Source organism: Polypterus senegalus, chromosome 1 (genome assembly GCF_016835505.1).
Source record: "Polypterus senegalus isolate Bchr_013 chromosome 1, ASM1683550v1, whole genome shotgun sequence".
NCBI lineage: Eukaryota > Metazoa > Chordata > Cladistia > Polypteriformes > Polypteridae > Polypterus > Polypterus senegalus.
Window position 1 is genome coordinate 236,821,574 of NC_053154.1, and position 26,218 is coordinate 236,847,791.

General features: G+C 38.3%; 1 pseudogene; it reads right to left on the bottom strand.

Moving 5' to 3' along the window:
- Positions 1-2,198: 2,198 nt before the first annotated feature.
- LOC120542508 overlaps positions 2,199-26,218 on the bottom strand; it is a 42,029-nt pseudogene continuing 18,009 nt past the window's right edge.

Sequence of the window (26,218 nt, forward strand, 5' to 3'; positions counted from 1 at the left end):
AAGATACGGAGGCTACTCTAAAAAATGCTGAAAGACTACCTTCACATTGCTCCCTTCTTTGCGGCTGCTTTATCGCGGTGCTCATACTTGAAAGCCCAACAGCACGTATTGATTTTTTGATTGTTTGTTTTTCTGTCACGCTCTCTCTATCTCTCTGACATTCTCTGCTCCCGACGGTGCTCGTTTGAAGAGAAGATATGTTTGCATTCTTGTAATTGTGAGAAAGAACTGTCATCTCTGTCTTGTCATGGAGCACAGTTTAAACTTTTGACTAAAGGGTGTTATTTCATGTCTAGAGGGCTCTAATAATGTTAACAGTGTGGGAGAGTTTAATAGGGGTATAAAATTAATATAAATAACCATACAAACATATGGTTTCTACTTCGCGGATTTTCATCTATTGCGGGGGGTTCTGGAACGCAACCCCCACGATCGAGGAGGGATTACTGTATACTTAATCCTAAAGCATTGAAAGACATTCACAAGTCATTATATTCAAGACAATATTATGATAAAAGTGTTGGAGGTACTGCCTCTCGTAAGAATGTTTCTGAGTTTTTCTTGTGATACATAAACATATGCATGCCCACTATCTGTGCCTAATTAGTTGTGATTACCAGTTACTAATGTGGCATTATGAAAGTCTCTGGCTGTAACCTTATAATGTAAGTTACGTTTGGATTTCAGTTCTGCCTCAACCTAAGTCTTGTCCGCCTACAAAATTTATTGCATTACTTTATTGTTGCATTGTGTGTTATATGTTCCTTGCAGCTCAGGACCTTAAATTATATTTTGCAATTATCCAAAACTGGTCTCCAAGAGATATACCGTTTCACAAGTCAATTGTGCTAGAATGTAAAATTCTTCGGCTTAATATTCTGTTTAAATAAAACTCTTTTTTTTGCTTTGAATTTGGATTAGATGTGTAAAAATACATGAATATATGAAGTAAGTTGAACATACCATGTAGGAAATAAATATGCGTTTAAAAATACGCAAACAGTGTCCTCCATAAAGTTTGGGACAAAGACACATTTTTTTAGTAAAACCTTAACGTCACCTAAATCAAATGTGAAGAATATTATTCAGAAGAAAGAATGCACTGTTGAGCTCAGTAATCGCAAAGGACTGGTATACCAAGGAAGACTTCCACTGCTGAGGACAGAAGAATCTTCACTGTGGCAAAGAAAAAGCCCCAAACAACTGTTGATGCAGTCTTCAGGAGGCAGTTGTGAATGTATTGGAAATTACTATCCGCAGAGGGCTTAATTTAAAGAAATAAAGAGGCCACACTGCAATATGCACACCACTAGTTAGCCACTAAAACAGGAAGTCCAGATTACAGTTTGTGAAAAACAATGTAAAATTCTGGAAAAATGTCTTGAGGACAGATGAGACAAAGATTAACCTATATTACAGTGACAGCAACAGCAAAGTGTGGAGACGTAAAGCAGTGGTTCTCAACCTTCCTAATGCCGCAACCCTTTAATACATTTCCTCATGTTGTGGTGACCCCCAACCATAAAATTATTTTCGTTGCTATTTCATAACTGTAATTTTGCTACTGTTATGAATCGTAATGTAAGTATCTGATATGCAGGATTTCTTTTCATTGTTACAAATTGAACATAATTAAAGCATAGTGATTAATCACATAAACAATATGTACTTATATATTCTGAAATATTTAATTCTAATTACAAATAAATGAAATTTTGTCTTGAAGCATGGTGTAGCATGGGTAACAGTCTTAATATAACAACAGTAAACTACATTGCTACATTTTGCAACAGTATGCATAAAAAGCCAACGTCAGTGCGAAGGTTGAGATTGCTTCTTTCTCATCAGATCAGAAATTCTTGGGGCAGTCTTTGCAAGAGCATAACGAAGATCATCTTCCACAACAAGTCTACTTCTGTATTTAGACTTGATAACCAACAAGCTGGAAAACCCTGTTTCACAAAGATATGTTGTTGGAAATGGAAGAAGAAGGCGCAACACAGTCTCAGACAGAACAGGATATGACTGCAAACACTTGATCCAGAATGTTGTAACTGGCATTGTAGAGAAATCAGTTCTCGCTGCATCGCTGTTAATAAGTTCAAGGAACTCCTCTTGTGCTGTCTCAGGAACATCTTCAACTTTGACTGTGAATCGGCTTCTGGCAAGTGCAAATGGGGTGTCAGGTAGATTTGGATCTAATTTAACTCATTCAAGATGGCAAAGATGTCAACCAAGTAAACTATTTTCTGCAGTTCACCTTTATCGCTGAAAAGTGCTTCGAACTGCGGTCTTGCTTTCTGATTAAACGTTTTGAGTTCATTACGAAGCTCAAAAACACGTTTTAAAACATTTTCTCTCGAAGCCATCGCACTTCAGTGTGAAATAGCAGTGCATTGTTATGTGCATTCCAACTCGTTGCACAGTTGTGAAAACAGTCAACTGTTTAAAGTGCTCGCCTTTACAAAATTGACAGAACTTATGACGCTTTTAATTACTTCTTGTAACTCTTGTTGCAGCATCTTCGTTGCTAATATTTGCCGATGAATCATACAGTGAGTTCCAATGATTTTTGGTGACTCATTCAGTACCAAATGTTGAAATCCAGATCGACATCCTAGCATAGCTGGAGCACCATCTGTGCAAACACTACCGACCTTTTCCCAAGAGATCTTATGCTGTTTCACAAATGAACCAACTGTGTCAAATACATCACGTGCATTAGTTGTCGTTTCAAGACGTTTGCAAAAACGAAACTCATCTTTAAAGTCACCATCATTAATATACCTCACGTAAACCAGTAACTGTGAACAGTTTGCAACGTCTGTAGATTCATCAAGCTGGATGCTAAATATTGGAAGTGGAGCAGATTTAATTTCCTGGATTACCTGATCAAGAATATCAGCAGGCATGCCATATATTCTTCTGTGGACAGTGTTGTTAGATAAGGAAATTGCACTCAATTTCGTAACAAATTCGTCTCCGATCATAACTCAAACAATGTCTTTGGCCGCTGGCAACAGTAAATCCTCAGCAATGGTGTGAGGTTTCATAGCTCTGGCAATTCTGAGTGCCACCAAATATGAAGCTTCAACGGCTGCTATATTTTGTTTGTGGTACTTGCCACCAGTGTCAAGTCTGGCTTTCTTGAGTCCATCAGCTTTGCTTCTAAAATAGTTGGTATCCTTGCCGGCAAACTTCAGATGCTTGCTATCAAAATGGCATTTTAGTTTGTTTGGCTTCATAGATTCGGCTGATAGAACCTCACAACAAATAACACATTGTGGTTTCTCAATTCCTGCTGTAATTATTGAGGTAAAACCATACTGCAAAAAATCCTCACTATATTTTCTTTTCTACACGGTCCATTGTCATGGGATGGTTTGCTAATGAAAATAATATATAACAACAGCTTTAATAATACAAAAGATGATACATGGCATAGTTCAGTCAATACAGTTCATTAAAGTTTCCTATGATTTACCATTCTCTGTGTTGCTTTTTATACCTACCTGTTACTATCACAAGGGGGCAGTATTCACATCAACCACAGCTGAATATAAAAAGACTGATCACCATCCATATTAAGTTCCCATGGTACAGATATTTTTTTTTTTTACAGTACATGATTTTACATTTACCCAGTACAGTGTAACCTCGGTTCACGAACGTCTCAGTACACATACAAATCGGTTTACAACCAAAAAGTTCGCCAAACTGTTGCCTCGGTTCACGACCATACACTTGGTATACAAAAAAGCCTGTCTCCCTTTCGGTTTGTACATGTTCAGTCTCTACCTGTGCATTTCCTGTGCAGCGAGCAAGAGAGCGAGAGCGACACACACACACACAGGTGCGCGAGAGAGAGAGACACACACACAGGCGCGTGAGAGAGAAGCACACACACACACACACACGAGAGAGGGGCACACACACACAGGTGCGCGAGAGACAGGCACACACACACACGTAGGCGCACGCTAGAGAGAGGCAAACACACACAGGCACGCGCTAGAGAGAGAAACACACAGGCGCTCCAGGCACACGAAAGAGAGATAAACGCACACACGAAAGAGAGAGGGAGGGCTGGACGCATAAGGCAGAAAAGGCTTGTTTTTGTTTTCAGTTCTGTTTACAGCGATCGCATGCATTTTGGCAATGTTACTTTTCTTGGTGGTTTATTAAATTATGGATTTATCAAGTGTTCATTTTTTTTCCTGTGCTTAAAACTCATTAAAAAAAAGTGTTTTTAGAGAGCGGTTCCTAGCACTATAGCGCAAACTATTGTAGTGTTAGTTTTCTCTGTTGTTCAAGGTTTTCTCAGTGTTATTCAATGTTTTTACATTTAGTTTACTATTACGCTGTGCATTCTATGGTATAATTAACTATATTTGTGCTTAAAAACTAAAAAAATATATATTTACATACAGTTCGTACGGTCTGGAACGGATTAATTGTATTTACATACAATCCTATGGTGGAAATTGCTTCCGTTCACGACCAAATCAGTTTAGGACCAGAGTTTTGGAACGAATTATGGTCGTTAACCGAAGTTCCACTGTAATTATAGTTCATGAAGTGTCGTTTTACCTCCAATACTGCTGCTTTCAACACAGTAGCTGCTTTTAACAGAGTAGCTGCTTTCTGCACAGTAGCTGCTCTCTACACATGTGTGACTAGTCCGCATAAGTACATTATGGCGCCAACCCTGTCACATACACCTGTATTTGTACGGGGTGTATGTGATGGGGTTGGCGCGATAATGTCATCACGCCGGGTACTCGTATGTGGGCGTATCTTCATGTGGGTGGACCCACCTGGAGATGGATAAAGGAGCGGTGTCTCGGTTCCTAAGACCATCGGAGATATGTGTTTTCCGATGGTCTTAGGCGACCCCTGTGAAAGGGTCGTTCAACCCCCGAAGGGGTCACGACCCACAGGTTGAGAACCGCTGACATAAAGGAACTACCCAAGATTCAAAGCATACCACCCCTTCTGTTAAATAGGGTGTTATGGCTTGGGCATGTATGGTTGACACAGGTACTGGCACACCTATCTTCATTGACGATGAAACTGCTGATGGCAGTTGCGCAATTAATTCTGAGGTGTATAAAAACATTTTATTTGCTCTAGTTTCAGTAAATGCCTACAAACGTATTGGGTAGCACTTAATCCTATTACAAGATAATGATCTCAAACATAAGTAGGGCAACGTAGGGGTTTTTCAAATCAACAATATTGAAAATTCTTAAATGGCCAAGTCAGTCCCCAGATTTAAATCCAATTGAGCATGTCTTTCATCTGCTGAAGAGAAAACATAAGGGGACAAGCCCCTGAAGCAAGCATGAGCTGAAGATGACTGCATTAGAGGCTTGGCAGAGCATCACCAGAGTGCATCCTTAGCACCTGCTATGTCTATGAAATGCAAACTTCAACCAGTCATTGCATGCAAGGATTAAGCAACAAAGTACCAAATATGACTGCTTTGATATACCTACCATTGCTATGTCCCAAACATTATGGGGCTCTGAAGTGTATACCATGTGGACCATGTATAAAAAGTGTTGTAATTTTGAAATGTATGCAAATACCCTTAAATTAACGTCTGCAATATACACTTTAATCACATCTGAATTGTTGATTTGTAATTTTAAATTGTGATTCACAGGGAAAAATATCGAGGAAAAATGTGTCTTTGTTCCAAAGATTATGGAGTGCACTGTGTATATAGAGAACAGTTGAACAAGAAGAGAATAACATAGCTATAAGGTGGAACATACAGTATATTCAGTATTTACTGGACTAATATAAGCTAACAAACTACTGTATATCAGATGAATTCATTTAAAATTGATCCATGATCAATGCTTGATGTGGACCATTGCACACTTTTGCAGATTATAGGCAGTATGAAGTTTTATTGTGTGGAGTTCTAGGAGTTTTTCATTCATTCCAGCATTTTTTGTAGTCAGCCGTTACTCACTATTTACTGTACTGGCACATCTCACAACCTCACACAACTGTAAAAATTCTTAATTGGCTGGTAACATTGTGCGTGCCCTCTCCCATCATACAATCTATGAATCATGGAATTAATGTAAGTACCAGGTCTGCAAGCTAAACGCTAGGCTGGTAGCATCACTTCAAGAGATACCTGTCAGATCAACAAACTAATTTAAAGGGCAGGCTCAGTTATACAGCACACCCTGGACCCCTAGAGGTAGGAGAGAGAGAGAGAATGAAAATAAAACTGAGTGTCATTATGAACAATTCTACACATCCTCTCATTGACACACAAACACTGAGGACTTTCAGCCAACGAATCATTCAGCAGAAGTGTGTCAAGAAACACCACTGGGGTCTATTATACCAATAGCAATACACCTGCATAATGTTTCACTTGGGACTGTAACATCCAAGTCAGATATTTTCTTTCTTTTTAAATTTTCTTCCTTTGTTGTCATTCTGGTGTGCATTTAGAGTATAGTTTGTGTGTGTTTGTATACAGTATTTATTTATCTATCCTTGTATGTATTTGTTTATTTAATGAAAATCTGTAAAAAGCCAAATTTCCCCCTGGGGACAGATAAAGTTCTATCTATCAGACTGTCTGTCTGTCTGTCTAAATATGTATCCATTCCTCTCAATTTGGCTTACAAAGCTGAAACGACTTGAGTATTGTATCATGTTTTTTCCACTTCAAGCACTGATCATGATTTAATGACCAAAACATTCTTTTAATAAGGAAAGACATAAATATAGAAAACTAGCTAAAACATAAAAATTGTATAACAATGAACTTAATGAATAGTATAAATGAGATCAAACAATCAATCTGCAAAGAAGGAAATGGGAGAATCATAGGTATCAAGAAAGGGTGTATTTTGGAATTATCCATGAAGTGGATCCATGTGGAGGCCTGGTATGAATATGAATGTCTTCAGACATTAAATAATATATTTTCACAGAAGAATTCTGACATTTTTCAGGGGAAAAAATTAACTTCTTACTGAAGGCAATATTGCTAACTAAATTAGAAATAAACACATTGACACATTGATCTAGAGAAGCAGGAGCCTAATTTAGTTTTATTAGCTGAATACTTATTTGATTTGAATCACTATATGTGTGTTCCTGATGATAAACATCACTGGATGTATCCTTCCATAATAAAAATCAAATAAATAAATAAAACATAACATAGCGTGAATATATAAGGAAGACAGACAAAAACAAATAACATGTAAAAGAAAGTGAAAATTCAAAGACGGCTTATCTCACAAATGTTGATGTCAATGCATGATAAGTAAACTGATTAATCTCTTAACTGAGTTACTTTGTGGTTGTAATTAAATAGTATATATTTTAACTCTTATTTTGGCTGAATTTCCATGTTTTGAACAAACCATATTGTGGCGGGTGGCTGGGGAGCTGTGCCCAACCGGGACACCAAGAAGGAGTGGGAGAGGGACTACGCTTCCACTAGACCACGAGAGGGCAGCCACCCTGGTTTGTATGGGGGCCACAGGTACTGAGCATGGAAGCTCAACCCTATAGGGGCCCGTGGCCAACACCAGGGGATGCCTGGTTGACTGTGGAGCCCTGGACGTCAGCACTTCTGCCACACTTGGAGGAAAGGATATCAGGGATACCCAGAGTGCTTCCAGGTGCTCATGCAGCACTTCCGCCACACCAGGAAGTGCCGCAGGAAGCTCATCAGGGGGCACCTGGAGCACGTCTGGGTGGGAATAAAAGGGGCCACATCCGTCCAGTCAGAAGTTGGAGTCAGGTGGAAGCGGACAAAGTTTGGAGGAGAGGAGTGGAGGCAGTGAAGGAAGGCTGGACAGTAAAGAGGTCCGGATTGAGGGTGCTTGGTGTTTGAGGCACTGGGTGTGTGTTACTTTATTAGTTGTGCATTGTAAATAGCATAAATAAACGTGTGTGTGTTTGAACCATTGGTGTGTGCCTGTCTGTGCCGGGGCTGATTCTCCACACATATATAATTTTATCAGTTTTATTGATCATTCTTCCATTTAGATTGTGTTCATCATAAGTAGACCACTAATAAAATATGCAATGATTTGACCAGACATTTCCAATGTGTATCACTAATCCATGTCTTATTACACAAAACTTGAAAATAAGCTAAAGAAAAATGTAATTCACTTGCAGTTGAACTTCATGCATAATATTTCCAGTTTATCTCATTGATTCCACTTAACAGTGAGAAGTTCAGCAAAGTTAAATTCAATACTTCACCAATATATCTCATTATATACAGAATAAGTATTTCTTTAAAATTTTCATTTTTTTGTTTATATGGAATATAATACAGTATTCAACTGTCAGAGAAAATATACAGATGTTTGACCATTTCAGATGTTTAGCTGTCTTACTGGGTAATGAAGGTATAATCAATGGGATGTGCAAAATGTAGGCAGCTCTCTCCATATTTCAGAATAAATTACTAAAGGAAAGGGACTTTACTACATTTTCATTTTTGTGGGCAGTGTTGTCCACAGTGCTACATAAAAATGATCATTGTTACAATGAAAACCATGCTGTTGAAAATTCCTTTTCCCACTAATAGGTAGCATTTTGTAGTTGCATCCGAACAGTCTATTGCACTCTTAAAAGCAAATTATGCTGGCCCTTTTTTTGAAAAATTAGTCATTTACTTTCTGGTATGAACAAGACATTAAAATTCTTACAGACTAATCTAGTAAAACACTTTGCATCATTCAAATGCAGTTTGGCCCAGGAGCACCTCTAAGTAAATTAAGAGTAATCTTCACACTCAGTTTCCCAATGTATTGTACACTGTAAGTACTGTAGAGTTATTCTTACTAAACATATCCACAGACAAAGGAGTTATCTTAAAATCATAATGAAAAAAAAAAAATACAATAAACAGTTCAACTTTATCTAGCAATCACATATGTATGATGAATGGAACACCAAGCTTTAAAGAATGCTTTTGTGTGTTAGATAAAAAAAATGAATACACTTTGAAATCACGCATTGTATTCAGCTCCTTAAAACTGACCCAGAACTTGACTGCTCGTGCGCGTGGTGCATAAATATTAGCTTTCCCTTGAACCCATGTTTTAGAATTTACTCACAACTCCGATTGGACATCTGCATTTACTATGTGTTTGAAAACCTTTGGAAATTTATCCACTAACTACCCTTTTTGAAATTATTTTGGATAGACTGACAAAGACTAATTTTTATGCTCTTATCCCATTGCTGTTTTCCTGTCTAATCCTGCTGAAACAGACAAGTTGTACTACTTGAACTGGAGGAAAAAATACTTAGCAAAGGGCAGTCCAGTTATTTTATAGAATATGCAAGGCTTTATTGAATGTGTAAACCCTTATATCATTAAGAGGGGCAATTGTGGTTGAATATTAATAAAATATTATACCTCGTATTAATGGTCTAATGTTATATTGTAATGTATTGTTACCTAACATCTCTATAAAGAAATTTAAAGCAAAGCAAACTTTCATACAGTATATTGTAGACCATTTGAGCTTTGCTATTGAGACCTGAAAGTTTTGCTATGTCAGCTAAGCTGGGTTTAGTATCAGATAAAGTTTATTATTATTATTATTATTATTGTTATTTCTATTATAGACTTGACTAGAATGATGTGATAGTAGTTTTTACTGCCTTTTTTGGCTGCACAGGTGAATGATACAAGTCCTATTCTGCTATATGTCTGTATAGAGTTTGTCGATTTTCTCCATGTCACTGAGTGTTAATTTTGAATAACATGGTAACACTCTAGTTTAGGTACTGCAAACTGCATCTATTGCTCATTTACTACTGTGAAACATGACCTTAACAAAGACTTCTTTGGGTCATCATAACTCAAGGCATCAGTAAAGTGTTTATTTATCACTGCAATGTTTCGTACTAACAAAACTTCACTTTGGAGTGGTCTGAGGCTGCTTAACTGAGACACGTTTCTCCTGATATTATGTATTTAGTATAAGACCTGTGAATCCTTCATATTAACAAGTCATTTTACCATCATGTCAATACACCACACTGCACAGAGATGAATAACCTATTTACTGATGTCTTATAAGTCTTATGAAGACCCAAAGAAGCCTGAGTTAAGATCTTGTTACATAAGAGTAAATGAGTAACAGATGCATTTTTGAAGAACCTAAACTAAAGTGTTACCAATAATTCTGTTCTCTCTTACATCCCAAACATGTGCAGGTTAGGTTGAATTGTAATAAAGTAATCCCTCGCTATATTGCCCTTCGACTTTCACGGCTTCACTCCATCGCAGATTTTAAATGTAAGCATATCTAAATATATATCACGGATTTTTCGCTGGTTCGCGGATTTCTGCGGACAATAGGTCTTTTAATTTATGGTACATGCTTCCTCAGTTTGTTTGCCCAGTTGATTGACAAGGGACGCTACTGGCGGATGGCTTAGAAGCTACCCAATCAGAGCATGTATTACATATTAACTAAAACTCCTCAATGATATAAGATATGCTTCCCGCACGATGCTTGATTGTTTGCTTTTCTCTGTCTCTCTCACTCTCTCTGCCTGACGGAGGGGGTGTGAGCAGAGAGGCTGTTTGCACAGAGGCTGTTTGCTTAGAAGATACGGACGCTCCTCTAAAAAATGCCGCTTTATCGCGGTGCTTCGGCATACTTAAAAGCCCAAAAGCACGTATTGATTGCTTTTCTGTCACGCGCTCTCTCTCTGACATTCTCTGCTCCTGACACGCATTCTTTAAAGAGGAAGATATGTTTGCATTCTTTTAATTGTGAGAAAGAACTGTCATCTCTGTCTTGTCATGGAGCACAGTTTAAACTTTTGACTAAAGGGTGTTATTTCATGTCTAGAGGACTCTAATAATGTTAACATTGTGGGAGAGTTTATAAGGACTTAAAATATATAAAAATAACCATACAAACATATATGGTTTCTACTTCGCGGATTTTCATCTATCGAGGGGGGTTCTGGAACGCAACCTCCGCGATCAAGGAGGGATTACTGTACTTAAGTAATCCTGCTTTAGTCTGTGACTCATTGTACCTTGTAATGGCCCCATTCAGTGTTAGTTCTCACCTTGAACTGATCCCTAATGAAATGGCTCAAGCTCAGCACCAAAAACTATATATATAACTGTATATTGCAGTTAGTGATTTTTATGTTTTAAAATGTATTTGTGTATTATAAAAGCACCTGCAAAAATGTAATGGGGGACCAATTTTCACACCTGGAAAAAAGTATTTTCACAGTATTGCAACTTTGTTAGTGTTCATGTTATTAAAATACATTTCCTGCATCTTATAGTATGTGGGTATACTTACTGCACAATGTAAGATTTAAGTATAAAAAACTCACGTTTCACACAGCCTTCATATAAATGTAATCAAGAACCTACAGGGTTTTTCAGTTATTCACATAAATTATACCCATTGCTGCTGCTCCACTCCAAAAGGCTCCATTAGGCCCATCATACTGTTAAGTTTTAAAATGCACTATTTGTCTGAATTTTGCTTTCATTGCATCTTATGAAGGAAAGATTTAAGCTCTTAACCATTTAAAGGAACAAAACAGTGGAAATTCTGTGGAATTTTACAGAAGACAACACTGAGCAAACTATTAAAACTGGATTCCTATTTATCTTACTCTGATGAGGTTAGAATAGATCTAAGGAAGGAGTGAACACCAGGTTATAATATGTCAGCGGTACAATGAGATGTAAGTGTCACCTGTAATGGATTACACATAAGGGATAAGAAATGTAAAGTTAAATGGTGGTAAATGCTTTTTTTGCCCTATTAACAAAACAGTGAACTGTGCTGTGTTTATTTCTGGCTCCTTGTAACAGCTTAAGCTTTTATTGTTGAAATAATTACACAATTACAGAAAATTACTTCAATTTATTTACTGTAAAGAGGTAAGTTTAAATGAAATCGAAGATGGCCTATAGATGAAACAATTTAAGAAACCGTATTTCCCATCAGGCTCATAAGATGCAAGTCCAGATATGCATATGTGTAATACATTTATAATGAGTGATAATTAATCAGAAGAGTGCTCTGTAGTAATTGAGTAAACTATTTCCAGGATATTTAAGTGTGTAAGTCCTCTGTGCACAAATTCATACGTCACATTGCAATGTGAGTTCTCTATCATTTTGTGCTTACTAGGAAGGCATCTCCTATGTTAGCCATCAAGAACAAATTGATTCCTCGTATGATAGTCCAGATTCTTAATGCAGCAAACAGATTCCAGTAATATGAATATAGAAAAGGATCTGCAGACTTGTCGAAAAAGAAGCTACATAGAAAATGGATTTTCTTCTAAATTGCCCCTTTTCATTGCTCTTGCTCACTGAGTAGAACTGAAAAATGTAACTTCTTTAGTTGATGATATAAAGTTATAATGTATTTTTAATATGTATTTGTGTATTTTGCGTTGCTAAAATCTGTGACTGCAAAGCTGACACTAACTCAAACCTCAGCCAAAGTGAAACAACTCAAGATACTAAAAAGAACAATTTGTGGAGAATTGCTTAAACTGTTCTGTCAATTTGATGAGTATTAATCACAGTAGAATACTTACTAGTATCCCACAGACTCTTCATTGATTATTCTTGACCTGCTCATCAGGGAGGTTGACTTTAAGCTCTCCCTGATGGACAAACCTATTAATTATCACCCAAAAATGGTAACCCTATGTGTTCCCAACATCCAAATAGGAAATGTCATCCTCTTCAGTTATAATGGAACAAAAGCACTATTTATCTCACTTTCTGCATCTGCTTGGCCTTGGCCAAGCTTCTGCTGTGTAGCAGACTCACTTCATATTACCCAAAGCATAACCATCAAGAAACAGCCTTCGCATAAGTCTGTCTACAAGGGCAATTCTAGTGCTGGAATGTCAGATGCAGAAAACAGCCTTTAAAAGCATTTGGAATATATAGTCTAGTCTTGTTGAAAAAGCGGAGCGCACAAGCAAGGGGTAGGAAAGTATATGTTAAATAAACGTATTTATTGTACTGAAGCAAAGGGTTAAGTGATAACTAACATACAGCAGATGTAGTTTTGTACACTCAAGATAAAATCATCATGGGAGACAACAAAAGATGTAACTACAAACAGGCAATGTAAGGTACTTTTGTCATATCTGATGGATCAACACTGACTTTACTGTAGAATGCTCAAGAAGGGGTGGTCAGCATGAAGGATGAAGTCACCAGGACTATGATTGTGTCCGACTGTGTCTTTTAATTTTCTTCTATAACTGACCATGGAGCCGCAAAACGTTTATTTTTCTGCTGGGACGCTGGTGTCTTGAGTGTTTGGTTTTCTGTACTCTGTTGTCAACTGGCTGCAGTTCAAAAATAACATTAATGGACAGATATTGTTAAGTAGGTATCGTTTATGTTAATCAGTTTGGAACAGTTTGTTTGAGTGTGTGTGTGAATTAGTGATCTGTAAAGTTATGTGTATTTCATCTGCGCACTTCGAAGAGTCCTATACAAAAATAAACTTAAACAACATAAAGAGACTTTTACAGTGGAACAAAAAGCATGGTCTACTCCTTTGAACCCGGGACATCTATAGTCATGCCCCGAGAATGATCCAGTGCAATGAGGGCACTGAGCAAAGGATGGTGTGAAGCACTATGCGCTGTCCAGTTCATAAATAAATACATCTTAAAAATAGGGTGTGTGAACTGGGACCCGGACACAGGCAGACGGACAACATAATTCCACCACACACCGTTTATTTACAACACTTATTTACAAGTTGTGCTCACGTGCACCCCCAGTGCCTCTTGCACCGTTCCCCCAACTGTCCAGGCCACACAAGTCCAATGCCTTTTTCCTGGCCGCCTCTCGTCCTCTCTCCAGCTCTGTCCTCTTCCACCCGACATCCACTGCTGACTGGAGGGAGACGGCCCCTTATATTGGAACCCGGATGGGCTCCAGCTGCTTCCCGGCAATCAGTCATAGCCACACCCCAGTGTGGCGGAAGTGCCGGCTGCGCTCCCGGAAGCCGTGCGGGTGTCCCCTGTTGTCTCCCCCCCAGCACTTCCTGGTGTGGCGGAAGTGCTGGGCTCCAGAGATATGCAGGCATTGGGGCGCCGCCTGGCGGTGGCCACGGGTCCCTACAGGGCTGGGCTTCCAAGCCCTGTACCCGAGTCCCCCAACATAACCAGGACGGACGCCCCCTCGCGGTCTGGAGGAGGCACAAGCCCTCCTCTGGTCCCCGGCCGGGGACCACAGGTGTTATGTGGAGGTATAATTTAGTATATGCATTGTGTAGTTAGTGATCTGTAAAGTTATAAGTGCATTTCACCTGTGCACTCTGAGCCTGCACTCAGTTGAAGAGTCCTATACAAAAATAAACTGAAACAACATAAAGAGACTTTTACTTTTACAACGGAATAAAAAGCATGCCCTCCATACACATAAGCTATTGAACTTCCTCTGTGAGACTTGAAACTCCAGGAAAAAATATTGTCTTCAGCCCTTTAAACATCATGAAACAAACACAAAAATTAATCATTACTTATTTTTACTTATGGTTAATACTGCTAGTAGCCTAAGTAAAAGCCAAATGTATTAGGGTATGTAGTTTTGTTTCTTGGTGTTACCAAAGGTAAAAATAGTAACCCACGTGCCAACAAACATTCTTCAGCTTTTATAGTTCTTTCTACAGCTGTAACAAGCTTTTAAGATCAAAAAGCTCCTTCCTTTATAATATGCGCTTCAAGGCATGTAGCTGCTTCAAGCTGACGGTGACATTTCATATACAAGTTCACAGACACCAGCTCCTTGGAAAAGAGTGCTGGCCACTGATGTAAAAGAGTGCAGGCTCTGCATAGAGAAAAGCTGAACGTTTATTCAAGTTGGTGGCTAGCAGACCACATATTATGCAAAGTATTTCAATGTTAGGTGACAAACAGTAATTCCTAAAGTGCCTTAATTTTTAACAACAATTGGAAAGGATAAATATCATTTATAAGAATGTACCATCTTTATAGTAAAACGAGAGAATGATTTATTTTAGTTTTTGTCTTTTGGATTTTTATATCCCCTGTCAGAGATGGCTGGGGTGGTGACCCAGCCGGGACGACCCAGGAAGACCGGAGGAGGGCTTGCGCCTTCCCCAGACCATGTGGGGGCGACCACCCTGGTACCTTTGGGGGCCACGGGTACAGAGCTTTAAAGCTGCACCCTATAGGGGCCCGTGGTCACTACCAGGGGGCGCCCCTGTGCCTTTGGAGCCCTGGACCTCAGCACTTTCGCCACACCCGGAAGTGCTGGGGGGAAGAAGAGCAGGGACACCCGGAGTGCTTCCGGGGATGCAACCGCCACTTTCGCCACACTGGGGCGTGTTGGTGGAAGATTGCTGGGAAACACCTGGAGCAAATCTGGGTGATTATAAAAGGGTGCAGCCTCCCTTCATTCAAGGCAAGAGTCGGGAGTGGAGTAAGACAGAGCTCAGGAGAAGAGGCAAGGAGGTGGCCTGAAGAGAAAGACATCTGAGTTGTGGCCAGGACTTTGGGGACTTGTGGGGTTTGTGTGGCACTTGGTAACTTTGTAAATAGTGTAAATAAATGTGTTGTGGGTGAAATGAACGTGTCTGCCTGTCTGTGTCCGGGCCAGTCTCCACACTCCCAATATATTTATGCTGTATAATCCTGATGTTATCAATAAATTGTACAACTTTTTGTATTATTTTGTTTTTAAAGCAAGTATGTTTGGATTCTGAAAATAGTATGCCTTCCAAGTCCCTACATTTAGGTTTAGATGATAATTGTGGCATCTCTGCTTACATCCAGGTCACCTGTCCTCAGGCATGCTGGGGGAACATTAAATATTATTTCAGGGCATGTAGCAAGTATACCAGAAGTGTTTGTAACCTTTTATTATTCTTACTCTGTTTACCCACTATGGTGTCGCTATCATGTCGATTTGACTTCCTGAATTTAAATCCCATGCCTTTTTGTTATCTGCGTGGAGTAAGCAAATTCTTCCAATGTTTGTATGTGTTTTCCTTCAGGTTCTCTAATTTTGGGGTAGGTTAATTAGTCATTTTAACAATGCCCTGTATGAATGCGACTCTGGGTATGTGCGTGAGTGGACACAGCTGACCTATTCCCTTGAACCTGGGGCATCTATAGTCATGTCCCGTGGATAAGCCAGTGCAATGAGGACGCAGAGCAAAGGATGGTGTGAAAGTGTGAAGTGCTTTTATTAATACAATCCAGAAGAGTGCGCAGTCCAGTTCATAAATAATTAAATCATAAAAATAGGGTGCATGAGGAGATTTAAATCCCAAAGAACAGATAAATCCAAAACACAGACTTCTTTAAAACTTGCACCCCTGTGTGTCCTTCTAATTTTACCCTTTGCAGCTTACCTTAAGATGCCTCTTCAGCTGCAGAGAATTTCCTCTGGCATGTGCAGTCAACCTCGTGAATTGCTAATGTCCCAGCACCACGGAATTGCTCATGAGCCAGCACCACGGGCAATGCTCCCTCCTTCCACCACCATCCCTCAGCATCCAAAGGACCTTTTGGAGTGGATATTCAGCAGGAAGCGACCCTACCCCTGGCATGTCACTGTTCCACACGGAGCCTCTTCAGGATCACCATGGCTTCTCCCCACTGCACCGACTCTGTAACGATCTTGAGTTCCTTTCAAGCCTTGTCATCTGGATATTCCTCCAGATCTTTTTATATTCCACTTGCTTCTTTACCAGGTTCCTTTCCTATTTTGTTCGCGCACCTAACAACCCACAGAATGTTAATGGGGAACAGCTGAGCCAATTGCACTTGCATTGAAGCAAGTAATCAGCTCGTTTCCCACACACAACATTGTCTGACCATGCAGCTTTGCAGTCAAATACTATGCATCCACAAACCCGAGCCAAGTCAAACTGCTTTTAATAAAAACCATACAGTGTCATAGACCCCATAATGTTTTACATCACAGTAGACTTAGTAATAGATTGTCCAGGTGTAACTTCTGCCTTGTGTCCAGTGCTGCCAAGATGGGCTTTAGCCACACAAAACTTAATCGAATTATGCCAGTTTAAGATTGTTATGTTAGTGTGTTACTTGCATGATGTCTTTATCCAGGGTGACTTAAATTCTCAAGATATAGTTCAATTGTTTACACTGTCACAGATTGCTGGAGCCCTTACCCAGCCGGGACGCCTGGCATTGATAGCTTCTGGGCCACGAGGGGGCAACCGCCCTGGACTAGGAGAGGATCATGGGAAAGGAGCAAAGAGGTTCTAACCTGTTGGGACCCATGGCGACTGCCAGGGGGCGCCTCAAGCCTCGTGGGACCTGGGAAACAGTTCTTTCCACCACACCCGTCAAGATGGCGGATGAGACTTTCAGTGCAAAGGGCAGCACTTCCGCCACACCAGGAAGTGCTGCCGGAAGGAAGTCATCAGACACTTGGAGCACATCTGGGTGGGAATAAAAGGGGCTGCCTTCCTACAGTCTGGGAGTTTGAGTCGGGAGTGGGAGCAGGACATGGCTCCCGGGAGGAGAAGAAAGGCAGCCAAGGACGGAGAGAGAGAAGGCTAAAGAGTGGTGATTAGTGCTGAGTGCATTGTGTTTGTGTTTGGGACTGTTTATTGGCGATTAATAAAAGTGTGAATTTTTATAAAGATGTGGTTTCCGACTGGTGGTGTCCGGGCCAGTTCCACAACATACAGTAGAGTTTTTAATAATTGGAACAGAAGTAGATTGTGAAGTTCTCAGCATCATGCAGTGAGTCAGAGGCAGCAAATGAACTGGCAACCTTGTGTTCTAATGGCAAAGCCACTACACTGGACTGCTTGCCCTGCTGCAAGTGTAACTATCTGTTGGTTCTCCTTGGGACAAAGATTTTTTTTTTTTGCTTTATCCTTATGGTGATTTTGCCCCAGCTAAGTTGACCTTCATGAAATACATATTATATGAGAAAGTATAAATTATATATAAACTTTACGTCAGATATTGAAAGATGACTAAAACATTCAAAAAATTATAATGTATCTAATATTAAAAAAGATAGATAAATTACTTAGAACCATCAAGTCCTTACTTCAAGGTAAGTAACAGTAGTCTCAGTATAAAATTGACACTGACATTAATGCAGAAAAAGTTGGTTTTAAAGATTTATCTGACCTTGTAAAATGATCCATTTTACTTTAGTGTAACAAATTACAGTGCTGTTTGTGAATACATATTCACACATATCAGTTATTTATGGCGGGCTTGACTTTATTTTATTAAAGACATTTTTTAAAGGAAAAGGTTCTGAATATTGAACATTAAAGTTGTTAAAAACACTGAATAACAACAACAGTTTTGCTCAGCCTGTAACCTGCATATTGTACATTGTGAATTAGCAGTAATACTTCTAACTTAGAGCTGTTCTCACGACTTCTTTCTTTATAAACCTGCAGATGTGTAACATTACAGAATATGGGGCTGTTTGAAGCTTTTTTCTAACTAGTATTCTGGAGTAAGTGGATGGCAGGACATTGGCTATACCTCTTTTATATATATTACAATTATTTCATGACCATCCTCTTTTTGTTATGGAACTAGAAATAGCAGACATACAGCAACTTGTTAAAATATTCTTACCATTTATCTATTTACTTGCAGATGGCAAATTTGTTAAATATTTATGTTCACAGGCTGCCTCAAAGTATGTATTGAGTCCTAAACCACCCTGGAGATAGTGAGTGCAACTCTGTTGGAATTAATCCAGATATACTTAATAGGCCAAGTAACATATGAGTCAGTAAATCAAAAGAGGGTATCTGAACTGGCAAACAATTTATTATAATAGCTAGATGGGGAGCATAATCAATTACCCATCTGCACTCTTTACAAGAAACAAAGTACACACTGGTTTTAATATTTTAACCATAAATAATATTGAATACTTACTGTTTCATTCATCTTATTTGCAATAGAACAATGAGAACATGAAAAAAAACACACAAATATTAGTAGTAAAGAACTGACAAAAAATTGTGAATCCTCCAATATTATTGTAGAAATGATAACTTTGACTTAACAAATATATAACAATTGAAAAGAAAACAATGTGAGATAATACACAAAGTGATTTCAATGTATGAGTCAAATTAATAATTTTCTAGATGTAACAGTCTTTCAGAAAATGAAGTTGCCCTCAAATTAATCATCTTCTAGCCAAGTTGGTAACCCCCCTGAGAGGACATTGTGTAATTTTCTTTCTGGGTGTTTTCCTGGTGCGCACCAGATACTATAAAGTGCACCGCCACATAATTTCAAGTGCGCACCAGATACTTTCAACCGCACAGTAATTGAAAAGGGGCTCCATAACTATACATAATTTCTGATGCATTATAGTTCTTTTTCATAGTTGTACTTGGGCAAAATGGAAATTGGACACTTTATAGAAGTATATTTTCAGCTTGTTCTTAAGCACAAAGATATAACGTTTGTTCTTGCAGTTCGTCATGGATACATTATTACTGAAAGGCATCAGGGGCTCCAGACAAGTGAAAGTGTGCAGTGACAGAATGTTTTTTTTCCTGTTATTTTTTAATGTCACATTTTCCTTATACAGAGTCCATATGTGATACCCAGATGAAATTTATATGCGACAAACACTGCATAGACATACGTGACAATATCAAGTCATAATGTCCCCTCAGGAGCTCTGTAGTTACCCATTAACTGTTTGCAGTATAAAAAAAAATCTGACAGCAAAACTAGCATCAAGAATACTACCATTTGACAAGGAAAAGTCATCTCAGATAAAGGAGCACTGGAACCATCCAGTAGAAGGGTCCTTTATCTGATTGGCTGGCCCAGCACTGACTGAGCTGTAGAACGGCCAGTAGGAAAGAAGGCAGATTGCTGGCTGAGGTCTCCAGGTCTCAGACTGTGTCTGGCTTGTCTGACTCCTCTTCTACAATCTGGTAGTGGTTCTACAATTAGCTAATGGACAGATATTGTTTTTCATTTATGTTAATTAGTTTCTACTTTGTTTTTGATAACATGTTTCCTCATGTGTGATAATTCTCTATTTAGTGAGTGGTGTAATCTATTTTTGCATTTTGTCGTTGCACTCTGCGCCTACACTTGGTGAGATGTGCTGTGCTAGAGCAAAGTAGTTTATACCATTGCATTGTATCTCTGAGGTGGCAATGAAACATTGACCATCTAGCTCTGTGAAGAGGATCAATTGTGTTGTATTTTGTTTGTTGTATTTACCCCATTTTTTAACACTCATTGAGCGCTCAACCTACCTGGAAGCGGCTGGTTCTCTGAATTGCCTTTCCAAGGTTTTTTTGCGGGGAGGGGGTTTGGGGGGGAGTTTTCTTTTCAAGTCTTCTTAATGAGTCAAAGCTGGGGGGCTGTCAAAAAACAGGGCCTGTTAAAACCATTGATGCAATCCTTATGTGATTTTAGGCTATACAAGAGATAAATTGTTGTTTTTCTACCATTTCTTTTTTGGATGCTCCATGGAATGTGCCTTTTCCCATTGTAGAAGCATGTACATCTTTTTTTTTTAAAAATGTACTTTAAACCGCAAATCTAGAAAACCAGTATCCCTTTTGAAGAACAATAACAACTTGCCAGAATTACTTGCTGTTTATTTTTAAAGAGTTCTGCCTTAAGCCAGGGTTTATTAAAGCAAAGTATTCCTTTAAACTTTGCTATCTGGTGATTTTATATATACAGTGCTACATCATCATCAGAGGATCTAAAGATACTTCTACGTTTTCTACCTTTTACCTTGCAGAAAGTACATATGACATTCATTATGATATTACCCCAAAGTTATGCAAAGGATTGTAAAACATGTTATAATACCATATTCTTAGATATTTTATTTCCAGTCTGGTGGTACTCAACATATCTGGGCCCATTTTTAGTAGTTACAACCCTTTATTAGCAGTAATTTTAATGCAAACTACCCCGAATTCTCTTCTGAATGCCACACAGTAACATGTAACAGTGAATACATTTTCAGCATTTAAATTTGAATGCAAATAATTGATGAAATGTGAACACTACTCCTCCTAGAAATAACCTGACATAGTAGTGTACGGTTAAATATAATGAAATGCACCCATTGTCTTCATATTTGATATTGTCTTAATCAGAAACATCAGTTGGTGTTGCTTTCACAAGCTTGTTGAAATCAGGGTGGAACTAAATAATGGGCAATCCCAAGGTCCGGCCCAGCTTCCAGTCTGTTTCTGCTTTTCTTCCTAAGTTGTCTCAGAGCAGAAAATCAAGTCATCCACAGATAAGTGGTACTAAAGGTTAGAAGCACTTAAACAGCATGGCCAGCAAGTTCAAGATATTCATTTGCAACATAGAAAAAGAATAGACTAAAATCTAAGAATTTATTCTAAAGACTGCAATCAAATGATAGCTAGACTGGTTGCCATTCGTTTTCAGATGGCAAGGTCACTATTGACTTCCTATTCCATTCTCTCCTCTCCATGTGTGCAATTTATCCAAATGCTGACAAATTACTTTTCTCTCAGTAAACAGTTTGTCAGATTTTGCTTTTTTAAGGTACTATTGGTTGCAGGGTTCAGCTCTGTAACAGCTGAAATTATGAAGCCTGGAGTTTGAAACATTAATTCAAATTCAAACAAATAAGCTAAAAATAGAAAAAATAAATACATACTTTATTTAAGGATAAATTTAACATTATATTTCTGAATGTAACTAAGTCGCAACTATAGTTAAGTTCAGCGTTTTTGATAAAATAAAAATAATACAATTTCATGAATCATGCATAGACTGTACAGACATTTAAAGCTCTCTGTGATTCAGGATGTAGTTAAGTACCTACAAAGCAGAAGGACAGCTATCTAGCAGAATTTCATAAGAAACTCTTTGCCAAATTACACCCATTAAATGCCTTCTTTGTCCACAGAAGCTACAGAAGATAATGCTTTACCTAAAACTCTACGACAGTCATCAATTACTATTTTCACCAAAAATAATAAACACATTTTAGAATGCCTATAAGGGTCAATTACCATAAAGAAGCTATGCAATTACAAAAGAAAGTTACTAAAAATATAGTGTTGCTACTCTAAACAAGGCAAAGATCCAGTACCTTGAAGCTCCAGTCCACTCTCAGGCCACTCAACAGGTGACACCACAAGCAAGCAGTCTTCCTCCCCCATCATTTTAAAATTAGCAATAGTAATGTTTCATTTTTCTTTATTAGTTAAGGCAACCTGGTTTAACAAAAATGCTAAAATACAGTTACTTATATTTGGAGAATACATAGGATATTATAGAATATTAAAACTAGAAAGAAGAAAACAAAAGAAAAACACTAGAAAAATTAGTTCTAGATGAAAAGAAAATTATAACTTAAAGCATATAAATATGCAAAACGTTACATTGACATTGTGTAGTTTCCTACATCAAAAAAGTAAAAATAAAAAATAAACTGTGATTACATTTAACAAATCATGTAGGTAAACATTATGAAGGATATTGTAATGTTAGAATAAAATAATTAGTTCTAGCAGAAATGCATAACCACTATTATTTTAAAAATGTGACAGCAGAGGAGTTTATTCAGCTATTCTTAACAGAGAATAGAGCTTTACAGTATCTTCTGAATCTATCACTATTGTTTATGTTGGCAAGTAAATACAATAACAAGATAAGAAAAGAGAACAAGATATGTAATAGCAATAGCAACATTTATTTATTCTATTAATAAACAATGGTCACACTTTAATGTTTCTTAGTCTATTCAGATATGAAGGAATATATGTGGGTCATTCTGTATATCTGTTTATACTTTATTTGCCCAGAATCCTTGAATAAGTTAAATATGTATTTTTGATACACTTTAGCCACAAATTTGCTCACTGAATTCAGTATGAGTGCTAGTACATTTGCCATCATACTAGATACAGTATCTCATTTTCCTGAGGCATTCTTGAGGACTTTATCCAGAAATGTAACAGACTGAATGAAATGGGAAATGCTGTGCTCTTTCAGCTTCTATGTCTTCCATAATGACATTTCCAAGAATTCTGATCATGATTTCCAACATGAATTTAGTAGGGTTTGCCTGTTCAATAACCTTGTTACCCTACTCCTGATGGCCCCACTAATCTATAGAAGATATATGGCAAATATATTTTTAGAATAACAAAATAATTTGACATCAAGAGGCCATTCATCTCAATAAGCTTTATAATTTTGAAAAAATATCTTTTGTTGACCAATACTGTTGACCAGTATTGTTACGAGGGTAAATGAAAAAGTGAAGGCAATTTGAAAATTATGCAGTTACTGCAATTGATTGAAGCAAATGCAATATGGCATGTGTGCAATGGCTACAGGCAGTTTAAACACACACAGCGCAGTGCTGTTCTGTTAGTCTAGTTGAATCCAAGGTCAAATTAACGTGGACACTCCGCTGCGGAATTAAACCACTATTGAACAACATGCTGTAGTGAGATTTCTTTGGGCAGAGTGAGTGAATCCTGCTGAAATTATTATAACAAATGTGTGTGATGCGTCATCAGTTGGAATGATAAATGGAATGCATTTTAGTACGTTATGCATTACAAAATACATTCCAATAGATGGAGCACTGCGAACATTAATGCTGCGTTCTACGTTGATTACTTAGAGTTCAACCCACCTTAGACAGGCAGCAAGGCAAGTGAATAATAAGGACATTAACAACATTTATTTAGAAGCTAATGTAAAGCATTGTACAATGATTTATTTGCATGCATCAACAAAGCATCTTCTTCAGCTTTGACTCTGCGTGTACTAAGCACAGTTTAGTTTAGTTTCTCTAGCTGCCCATTTTATCTTTTATCCTTTTTCCCCCTCTGTAGAATCCATTGAATGAACTGGCTCCTTCAGACAAGGATGTTTCTTTACTTGGATGGATGTTTTTCAGCTAGGGCTTCTGTAACCTCACAGAAATCAGGCTCTGAAGGATGCACTTTAAACAAGAAAAAGTGCAGCTATTTTTCGTAGGATGTCAATTTTCATCTTTGAGCCAGCAGTGCTTTTTTGTCTGTGTATTGTTTGTTTCCATTTTGTAACTGTAACTTAATCTCATTTGAGAAGCTAGGGATAATAAAAACTTTCTGCCATTTTTTGGTTCTGGGTAAAATGGACTAATGAGAGAAAATGATAGCTGTGTCATATCTGTCACACGATATTTAAAATAAGGAGCGGAGTGCCTCCAGGGTGGTTTTTGAGTTAATTGCAGAGCCTTTGATCATTTGAGAGTCTTTAATTTACAGCTAAATGCACCTTATGGTGTGTAGCCTGCAGGAGGCGCACTAGCTACCCAAACTCAACACAGTCAGACATCAGGCACAAGTTTAGCACACAACACACGTTTATGAAGTGGGGAAGCGCTTCCCCATCACTCCCCACAGCAGTACAGTACAATAAATACAGCACACTGTCTTTGCCTTCTGTCTTCTTATTCCTCTTTCTTTTCCTCCATTCCTCATCTGGCAAGCTTTGTCCTCCTACTCCCAGCTCTGGCACGTCTCTGTCAGGCAGCTGCCTCCTATTTAAGCCACAGCTGGGAGTATTCCAGGTGGCTTATTAGGGAGATCTGGAATTATTCCCTTGTGTGGTGGAAGCCCAAAGTAGGGGTCTGCAGCTCCCCCTGGTGGCAGCCATGGAAACCAGCAGGGCTGTGGCGACAAATAGCAAGTCCCATAAAGTCCTGTGGGAATCTGAGGTGTTGTTGCAACCCAGGGGTTCTGCCAAGTAGCAGCCCTTCATAAGCCATCTCCCCCTGTCCTTCCATTAAGGAGGCATCACTGCCAGGTAATGGTGCTGGCCCTGGGTCATTGAATATAGAGGTAGCAGTTAGTCACATTTACAGAATGCATCTTCTTCAGACCAAATATTGAATCCTTATATATTGATTCAACAGGGAGGTCTGTTTACTTCCTTGACTAGGTCATCCAGTATCATTAAACTTACAACGTTTTCGCCAAAAAGTAATTCCAAGTTGTATTCTGTGGGTCTGAGCTATAACAGTACAATAAAAAAAAAACAAAGAAAGAAATCATGAGATTAATTCCAATCTGTTCTTTCATATAGTAGCAATCTATGTCAAATGATAGAATCATAACATTTAATCACCTAAATATGTATGCATCTTTTAACCTTTGTTAGCCACATCTGCAATGGGAGGCTCTACAAGCAACTCTTCAACAGTGTGCGACTATTTTAGGACAATAACGTTTTCCCAGTATTATCTAGTAAAACCATCTTTTTTGCAAAATTCAGGTAGTTCACCTAGTGAACCATGTGCCATGAATCATGCTAACCTGCAGCTGAGACCATTGTAAGGAAAATTTTCCAACAAGTAACCATTCTCAATATGTGGACAGTTCTGTGTCTGTGCTTTCACAATTTCCATATTCAGTTCATGGCACAGAAGCAATTGCTTTGATTCAAAGCACATTGCCAACACAGCCACCAGAGAATTAACTGGGGATAATGCTTATATTAGTGGTGTTTGAGCAGAAATGTTGAAAACAGAAACACTTTTAGAATCTCACTGTGTGTTCTGCAGTCTTAAAATCAAGATAGGCAATTGAATCTTACATATGAAAAGGTGTGACAACAAAGTCAACAATATATTTTAGGTTAGTTAACATCTGCCTTACTGGTTTCTAATTATAAGTCAACAAAGAATTCTTTTATCAATTCAGTTGAAAGGAAATTTCTGTATTGATAGATTTAGATCATCCTGTGTGAATTATGTCTTTGGCATGTACAAAAACAGACATAGGCTCTGTCAAAATTCCTTCAAATTCACCATGGTCAATACCATGAGGAAATCCAGTGGATGCATTGAGAAAGAGAGCTTTTCTGTCAAGGTACATCTTCTTTTCACACCACAGGAACCATACACTGTCTTCTGTTTAATATTTTTATTATTTTAAGTTAAATAAGCAGAAAAAACAATCTGTAATCATAGAAAAACAAATTGTAACCACAGAAAGTAAAACATCCCTCCATGGCAACCAGTCCAAAATCATTATAAATTTCACAAAACATCCTAAAGCCCCAGCAAGGCCATGGCTGAAATAAGATGGGCCTACCACCAGTACAAAGGGCAAGGTATGGCTGTGCCAAACTAGAATTGTGTCAAGATGTTCCATCAAAC